The 9681-nt window shown below is 44.7% G+C and overlaps 1 protein-coding gene across 1 annotated transcript in view; it reads left to right on the top strand.

Annotated features, from left to right (window-relative positions):
- The first annotated feature begins 1607 nt into the window (after positions 1 to 1607).
- BLK (BLK proto-oncogene, Src family tyrosine kinase) overlaps positions 1608 to 9681 on the top strand; it is a 72355-nt gene continuing 64281 nt past the window's right edge. The window contains exon 1 of the mRNA XM_035720499.2: positions 1608 to 1782. The gene's annotated coding sequence lies outside the window, so the exon portion shown is untranslated. The remainder of the gene's footprint in view (positions 1783 to 9681) is intronic.

Below are 9681 nucleotides of genomic sequence, written 5' to 3'. Positions count from 1 at the left end.
GGGTGGCTCTGCAGTTTGGTGCCTGCCTGTGGCCCAGGGCGTGATCCTGGAGTCCTGGGATCGAGTCCTGCATCAGGCTCCTGGCATGGAGCCTGCTTCTCCCTCTGCCTGTATCTCTGCCTCTCTCTCTCTCTCTCTCTCTCTATCTCTGCGTGAATAAATAAATAAAACCTAAAACAAAAAAATAGTAAGGCTAAATAATTGCAATTCAAGTCAGCAATTTTTAAATAAAAAGTTTAAGGAGTTTGAGATTCTTTAACTTGTGTTTAATGTTTAGATCCAACTCTTAGGTGTCAGGAGATGAATATAATAATAAATTAATAAGAGCTATGATTCACTGAGCACAGTTGGTTTGGGTCATTGTTCTGGGCTCTTCATTACCAAGGAAAAAATAAGAAAAAGCAGTGTTAAGGATCAAATTTGGGACTTAGATTAGGTGCAGTCACATCAGCTACCAGTTATTTGGAGTTTATTATGTACTTAACACTGTAATACATATTTTTTATGCATTAATCAATTTATTGTCACAAAAACCTTTTGCGGAAATCAGATGGATTGTTTTCAAGAGGGCTTAGAATCCAAAAACTCTTTGTTGCTATTACTATGAAATCTGTCAAAAAGCCCTTTCTTACCAAAAGTTCACAGCAAATTACTGTCTTGGTTCTAAAATCCATAAGGAAACTGAGATTCTGGACTGTGGCCCCAGGCCAGCAGTAGAAGCAAGCCTGTCTCAATCCTATCACTACCAAGGTTCCCAGATGTAAAGGCAGGAGAGGAGCATGCCCATGGGCTCCCTTTCATCCCTGTATCAGAAAATAGGTGAGCAGTGGCTTAGCATGTGTGGCTGGACCCACAAATCTCCTGAGGTTATCTCAGCAACCTTCGAGGTCCTATTGGTCCCTCAGCTGGTGTACTAGAGGACAGCACCTCACCACTCCAGATAATAGGGTCCTTCCCACACCACCTCCATCATTCTCTGCTCTCCTGAGTTTTCAGAGCCAAGTGAAGTAGCACAATTGAAGAGGCTCTGCCATCAGAATCAACGACTGGTTGGAGTCCTATTTTTAAAAAAATGAGAGTTAGTGTTTATTGGGAACCAATTCTGTGCTCATCACTCACAGCCACTTTATCATTTGTGCCCATAGTATCTCTGGACTAGGTATTATCAGCACTATTTGGAAGACAAAACAAAACCAACAAGGCTGAGAGAAGGGCTGCCCAGGCTCACACAGATGGCACAAGGCTGCAGAGACCAAGCTCTTTCTTGTCTAGCAGATAAATGCTGCAAAGCAGAGTGAAATACCTTGTAGAGTTAGCTTGGAGGTTTACTAACTGCCAAGTTTGGTGCAGAAAAACACCACCCATGTTATTAAACCAAAACCCCATGAGAAAACATTCTAGTGGCAGAGGGTCATTGGAACAGTGGCCCAGGGCTTGAGAAAGACCAGCTGCTTATGGTCCTTCCTCACAGGTTTTTCTGGGTCAGCGGTGCCCACTGGACCCAGCAAACCCACAGAAGCCTTCAAAGTGCTCTGTGAGAGGGGCGGGGCTCCTTGGGGGAAGCTGGTGAGGCTCTGACCACAGACCGGTGAGCCTGCCACCCCTGCCTGGTGCTTGCCACCAGCAGGAAGCCACGAGCAACGTGAACCGATTGAGACAACAGGGATGGGCTTTTTCTTTGGGATTGTATCAAGAGTTGCTGGTTACAGCTAGAAGGCTGCTGCATCACAAGGGCGCTGGGATTGAAAAAGCTATGGTGACAAGCCACTGAGCATCATCAAGGTAAGTCTCTGCATCTTTTGCTTTTTCAACCATCTTACTCTTTTCAACTGTGCAATGCTCTGAGGCCTGTAGTTGGGAGAGGGGGCAGGAACATTACTTTGGATGTTACAGATAGAGAAGACATTAATATGATCTTAGCCACAACTGTGAATAGATTGTCCCTTTTTTGGTTCATTTCTACATTAGAGAGTGTTTTGTTTTGTTCTGGTTTTGATTTATAAAAGTTCAGCCATCCAGGGAGATTCGCTTCTTGAGCTTTCTAAGCTGGAAAAGTCAGAATGTGCCACAGAGGAAAGACAGAAGAAGTGTGTGGGGTGGGAATATGGGTGGGCACATGCATGAGGGTTGTGGGGCTCCAGGCAAGTTACTCAGTCTCTCTATAAACAGGGTAATGGTACCTCAGGGGCAGACATAGGAGAGGTGAGCAGTGATGTATGGGGAGTGTCTGGCTCAAGGCAAATGATTGGTGGTTGCCCTTTTAAAATTTTGTTTGTTTTTAAATATATGGTTTTCCATTTTTCAGACTTCGGGGGTCGGGTGATGGAACAGGTTTAATGATGACGTTTTTGGCTAAGAGATCAGTTTCTGAAAAGGAATGAGCAGTTGATAACATATTTGGAGAGGAGTTTTAAAATTCTAGGGTTTAGACAACTGTTCCAGTCATTTGCTATTGGGCCACTGTTTTCACCCCCAACTATCCCAACATTACCCAGGAACTAAAGAATTGTTATCAGTGTGTTGCCATAGTTAGAAAAATTGTGCATGATATATGTAGATACTTCTCCTTCCTGGATGGAGCTTGGCTCCCCTCACCTTCAGTGCAGAAGGGACTTAGAATAAAGCATGGAAAGGAAAGAACAGTAGCTCTGTGGTGAGGAATGCTGGCAGACACCATCTTAAGCAGGTGAATCACGGGATTCATCTCAAGGGATAAGTTGTGTTGCATCATATAACTTTGGCTATGGTGCAAGGAAAAAAGTACTTCCCCTCTGTGCTGTTCTTCCCCCAAACCCTTAACCCCAGTCTCATTATGAGAAAACACCAGACAAACCCAAAGTGAGGGACAATCTGCAGATTACTTGACCTTTGCAATTGTCAAGGTCACCGAAAATGAGGAAAGATGGGGAAACTGTTATACATCAGAGGAGAGTAAGGAGACATGACAACTGAACCTGGAGCTCACATCTGGGATTGGGGATTGGAGTAGATCCTAGGGGGAAAAATACCCCCTGCATTTTTACCATTGTCTCTCCCAACTTCCCCTACCCCCCACCCCTCTTAGTCCTGGAAAGTTCTATATTTCTCTCTCTCTCTCTCTTTTTTTTTTTTTTTTTAAAGATTTTATTTATTTGATAGAAAGACAGAGAGAATGAGCATGAAGGAGGGGAAGAACCAGACTCTCTGCTGAGCAGAGAGCCCAATGCAGGGCTCAATCCCAGGACCCTAAGATTATGACCTAAGCCGAAGTCAGATGTTTAACCAACTGAGCAACCCAGGATCCCCTATATTTCTCTTTCTTTGTGGCATTTCTCATTCAATTATTCTTTTATTCGACACACATTTTTTTGACCTCTGTGTAAGGGGCTTTAGGGCTAAGTACCTCACCCTCTGTCTGTCCAGCAGAGTTCACTGTGCTGGCTCAGGCTCTCAGGACTCCAAGTGCATGCCCAGAGACCCAAACCTGACCCCTTACTTGGTGACGAAGTGGAAGGCCAGAACAGAAGCAAGTGAGGCCCCTGACCTTGTGTGGAATACCAGGATGGAACCTGCCATCCTCTGGGCCCAACCATCCCCACAGAATCTGTGGCCAGCCAAACAGCTTGAGCTGTGCTGGAAAACAATTCCTTGTGAGCCATGCTGTGGGCTTAGGAATGTAGGACCAGCTCCTGCTTTAGTGACAACCTGGCCTGGGAGCTCACTGTACTTGCTGCCCTTGAGTCTGCAGCAGCCAGACAGAGCCACGTCTGGCCCATGTCAAGGGGCCAGCATCTTTGTTTGTGAGGGTCAGGTGTGTGGGGAAGTAACAAGGGAGACAGAGAGACCTGACCCCACTCCTCCCCCCAACCCTCACTCCCAGGCCCAGCAGAGCAGGTGTGCCCTGGTTCTAGGGTGATGTCCCAGCCAGATTACAGAAAGAAAGAATCATGAAACTGTAGGAAGACAGCACTTAGATGAAAATCACAACACACAGATGAAGATCAGAACTGAGATCGTCGATTACTGCTGGGCCTGGAGTACTCTTCCTGTCACATCTCCTGTTCCCCCCACTGCCTCCCTGTCTGTTTTCACTAAGCCAGCCTCACTTCTCTGGACCACTCCAGGCCATGCTCCTGCTGCTCCCTCAACTTGGGACCCCCTCCCCACCTTCTCATCTGGGCAAGTTCCACCTCTTCAAACTCCTGGGATCAGTGCCACTGTCTTCTCTTCTATCACCAATGCCCAAATCCATCCCTGTGTCCCCGTGAACCTCTGACACATGCCAAGGGCTACTTGTTTGCAGGAGTTCTGGACCTTTGCTCCCCCAGGACAGGGAGCTGGTCCTCTTTCATCCCCCTCTGGGTGCCAGGGCTCAGGACAGTGTCTGGAGCAGGGCAGGTACCCTGTGAAAAGGTTTTTGAGGGAAACGGAACAAGGGCGAGCTCTGGAATGCCAGTGAGGATTAAGACAGGAGGAAGAAAGCTTGAAGGTAGAAACGCACGTAGATTTAATAATGACCCTTAGCCACAAAGAGCTTCAGTGCTGTCGCTGTGCCCAGGGTTTTAACGGGGGCCCTTGTGGCAGAAGGTGTTTGTGATTACGTTTCTGGTGTGTTCTGCTCACTGCAAGGCAAGGTGTTGGCCGAGGAAGATGCTGGGCCCTGGAGCCAGCCAGTTCTGCATTAGGACTGGATTTGCCACTTCCAGCTGGAGGAGTGTGAGCAAAGGACCCAGGTTTCTGTAAACTAGCATTCAGCTTCAAGCCCAAATATGAGAACTAGATTGAGCAGGATGATTGGAGCTGGAGCCTGAGGCATAGAAGAGGCTCTGCTGTGTTGCCTGCTGACCCTGCAGGACCTTCACTCATCACAGACTACTGTGTGCTTTCTCACCAGAGAGCTGATGTTTCCAAAAATCAGGTTGCAGAAGAAGGTTCTTCTGGGTTCCTTGTCGTTTACCTCTTTCTGCTGGCTCCTCTGCATACCTTGATACTTGAGCCGCTGGGCTAGGACTGGGGTGAGGCAAGTGAGTCACCTGGGGTGCAAAGTGTCAGGAGGTCCTCACTCTCAGGGTTGCTCCAGTGCAGGAAACGTTTGCGCCTGTTTATGTAGTGTCTTCAAGGACATGAGGTGGTCTGCGCTTAATGGATGGAGTTGGGAGTTCCAACCTCTGAGACTTCGGACCCTTGATGAGTGTCACGGGGTCTCGGAGCTCTCTGAACTTGTCTGCAAGCTTTTATGCACACACATACTCTTCCACTTGGAGCGCTCCTGGCTTCTACTACATTCCCAAAAGGATCCACTAACACCAAATATTTGGAATCACCAAGTCCGATATTTAGTAATGATAATTTAATTTTATCTCCCAGTGGGTTGTGGCTCCCATGAATTAGAAAGAATGTGGGCATAGGAGTACACCAACAAAGCAGCTGTGGCTCAGGGATTCTCTAACATAGAGGTTAGATGGCCAGCCTGTGGACCAGAGGGCTTGAGTTCGAGATAGCACTGCTGCTTCCTGACTATGTGACCTTGAGCAAGTCACCAAATGTTTTTGTGAAATAGCAATCGTTGACCTCACTCTGTACTGACATAACTCGGATAAGTTGCTTCTACCCTGGAGTCTTATTTCTTTATTAGTTGGTAACAGCACATCACGGTGTTCACAGGGTTAAAAGAATTAAACCCCAGAGCCCTAATTCTTAGGTGAGTTAAAACTGAAAAGTCCACAATATTTCCACCTAGACTCTATTCAGTTCTCCATGTGAGAATCACCAGAGGAGTCCTTGTAATTTGTAAAAAGCACATTTCACGTTGTAACTTTTAAAATTTGCCTTTATTCACAATATTTATTTTGAAATCTCAAAGGGAGATCATGGTTTTGTTATGTTTCTCAAAGAGGAAATGTGTTGAATACAACTGAGAAAAATGAATCTAGTTATTTTGGGGATGCCCTCCCCCCTCCCCCACCTCTCTCCACCGTCAAGCTAGTTGGTCCGAGAGCTGTGTGTCTGGATCTCAGGGATTGCATTCCAGAATCATGCTCGGGCACCCTTTCCTGGTGAGGGCATGTCATCCTAGGCTAGAGCTGATGGCTGCTGTAAGAAACAAGGTAGGGAACTTACCGTGTCATCGTAAGCATCGTAGCCGAGACTGCTGTCCACCATTCCACTCAGGACCACAGTAAGAGTTGCACAATTACTGTCAGGCTCCAGACTCAGGAAATCCATGCTTCTCTGGAGCAATGGATGTCCTAAAGATACTGACTCTTCACACCAATAATTTCCCACCTTGTGCTTTGGACTCCAGGACACTTAGAGCCTAATTTGCATTTAACCGCTAGAATTGGGTAGCCCCACCTCATGGTCTGTGTTTCTATGTACCAGCTTTACCCTTAATTTGTTTCTCTGCCCTAATTTACACCTTGGTTGTGATTTCTTCATCTATTTTTCTCTCCTATTATTTCATGTTTGTTTTTATAAGTGGCTTCAAATCTTTCCAGAAGCACCAGAAAATGAATAAATGAACAAAAACGGGATAGCATTTTTGAAAGAGCTTGGTGCATATGTGGGTGCTCAATAAGAATTAGTTCCCTTTCTGATGAATACCTACCATTTTCTTTGATGTGAATGGAACTGGAAGGCATTACCCTGAGTGAGATAAATCAATTGGAGAAAGACAATCATCATATGGTTTCACTCATATGTGGAATATAAGAAATACTGAAAGGGACTATAAGGGAAAGGAGGGAAACTGAGTGGGGAAAAATTAGAGAGGAAGAAAAACCATGAGAGACTCCTAACTCGGGGTGACAAAGAAAGGGTTGCAGAAGGGTTGGGGGTTGAGGGATGGGGTAACTGGGTGACAGGCGCTAAGGAGGGCACTTGATGGGATGAGCACTGGTTGTTATACTATATGTTGGCAAGTTGAATTTAAATTAAAAAAATTTTTTTTAAAGAATTAGTTCCCTTTCTTTGTACAAAACATAGACCAATTCCTTGTTTATTTGTTTTACCCAAGGGGCCAACCTATGGTGAAATACTTGGCTGTGAGTCTATTGTAGGTATATAAACAGCTTGTTTCACTGTCTTTTTTTACAGATAGTCCATCTTGTATTGTTACAGAGATTATATGTAGTTGTTCCATGGTAAGATTCTCTTTATTCCTGCCATTTCTATGGTACAAAAAAAATTTAAAGGTTTTATTTATTTATTCATGAGAGACACAGAGAGAGGCAGAGACATAGGCAGAGGAAGAAGCAGGTTCCCTGTGGGGAACCCAATGCCGGACTCAACCCCAGGACCTCGAGATCATGACCTGAGCCGAAGGCAGACACTCAATCACTGAGCCACCTCGGTGCCCCACAATCAATTTATTTTTAAAAAGAAAAATTTTTTTTTAAAGATTTTATTTATTTACTTATGAGAGACAGAGAGAGAGAGGCACAGAGACACAGGCAGAGGGAGAAGCAGGCTCCATGCAGGAAGCCTGATGTGGGACTCGATCCCGGAACTCCAGGATCACGCCCTGAGCCGAAGGCCGGCACTTATCCGCTGAGCCACCCAGGCGTTCCTAAAAAGAAAATTTATTTATTTATTTATTTATTTATTTATTTATTTAGAGACCACATGCATGAGTTGGGAAAAGGGTTGGGAGAAGGGAGGTCAGAGGAGGAGGGAGAAACATCAGTGTGGGGCTGACGTGGGGCTTGATCCCATAACCCTGAGATCATGACCTGAGCCAAAATCAAGAGCCAGACGCTTAACTGACTGAGCCACCCAGGTGCTCCACAAGAAATTTACTTTTTTTAGTAGTATTACATTTGGAGATGGGATCAAAAGTAATAAATAATCCATTTCATGATTTTATTTGGGTGGCTTAATGGGAAAGGCTCAAATCTATTTTCCCTGTGCATTCATGTGGAAAGGAATCATTTAATGTTGTGGTATCTGTCTGTCTGTCTGATGGGCTCCCTGGCAACTGTCAGTGCAGCGGTGGCGGGAGAGGGGGTGGTGGTGCGGTGGGGATGTTAGGTGAAAATAGGTATCTTCTAGACTGAGAGCAGTAGTATGCTGCTAAATGTTCAACAACCCAATCTCCGAGGAACAAATGTACACACACTCATACACACATACGTTTATTATCAATTTCACTGGTATAAAGAATATGTAGCACATAATTTACAAATAATAACAACATATGCAATATTCTTTATTATAAATAACACAGAGCCATTGATTCTCCATAGAGTGCTTTTGTTGACTTTCACCAAATTCTTGTATCCACGGTCAAGCTACGACTGCAATTGACATACAAGTACAGGGGCGGCATGAATGTTGCAGGTATTTTCATTTATGTTAAGACCGAAGTGACAAAGACATATTGGAATTGCACTTGGTAGGCAGTGAGGTCACTGGCTTCTTTGCCAAACTGGATAATAGTTTTTAAATACTCAAAAAACGTTTCTCAATTTTTTAGTGCTATTAATGGCTACACATAGGACACATTTTAATGTTTAACCTACATTCTTAACATTTTCTCCATCACTGTATGAAGCCCATACAATCAACAAAAAAAGCAAATCAACCCAAGTTTGAAGCCCTTGCCTCTTCCTGTGGTGTAAACACTCCTAGCTAGCCAACTTCAAGCTGCCAATGTGACCTGACTGAACAGGGGGCTGGGAAGAAATGTGCAGTAAGCACATCATTATACAGCATTTCCACCACCCAGACATGATTGATGTAAACAACCTGGAAAGCAGAAATAACAGTGAAAGGTAGTGAAATAAATAGGGAATGAGGACATCTGAGAATTTATTATTACCTTCGTTTTTAATATAATTCATTTAATTGTGTTTTGTATAATTTAATTTTGATTTTATATAATTTAAATTTTATATGGTTTAATTTTGAATAGTAATGTACTTAACAAATGGCTCCCAGAATTCCCCCAAATTTAATAACTGATTCCTACAAACCTGTACAAGTTGACCTGGACACACTGCTGATGAGAAGCAGAATATCTCAGTTTCAAACCACAGATCAGCATCTTCTCTGCATCTGTCTTTGCAAAACAGAGATGAGTAGAGAATAACCTGCCTCCTGGGATTTCCTGAGTTCTGAGCCTTGTGAAGGAGGCCCAGGCACCCAGGGAGTCCTGCTGTGTGTTTGGTGACAGGAAAAGAGAAGAGGGTGCATGATCCTAGATAGAGACCCTCTCCCTACAAGGGTCATACCCCTACACCAGTTGCTGTGGCTAGTGACCTAACTTTTGGAGACCATGGATCCCTGATGAGTTTCCTGGAGCTTATGAGCTTCTGAAAGTTGCATGCAGGCATTTGTGGACATGGGCAACCTTCTGCAAAGACCCATTTCTGGCTTTCATCAGATTTCATCAATTCAGGAGGATTCGGGACTGTTGGCACAAAAAGGATTGGCTTCTAATTAACTGCCAAGGAGTAAAAGTGGCTTTCCCATGTCATGGGAACATGGGTCAACATGGGATTCTATTCCTGCTCCAAGAATCACCTCTGAGAGGTCTTTGCCACCAGTGTCAGCTAGATATACAAAGCAGGGGTGAACCGGGCTCAGTGAAGTATGGCGTGTTCATTGTTGGCAACTCTCTGAGGCTGAGATTGGCAAGGCGACAGCTGCTCAAGTCTGTCTTGACAACCATGCCTGGTGGCTCTCTCACACGTGTGGAAGAGG

This window comes from Canis lupus, chromosome 25 (assembly GCF_003254725.2).
Source record: "Canis lupus dingo isolate Sandy chromosome 25, ASM325472v2, whole genome shotgun sequence".
In the NCBI taxonomy this organism is placed as follows: Eukaryota; Metazoa; Chordata; class Mammalia; order Carnivora; family Canidae; genus Canis; species Canis lupus.
Note: the sequence above shows the minus strand (reverse complement) of the source record. Positions and strands in the feature narration are given on the sequence as shown.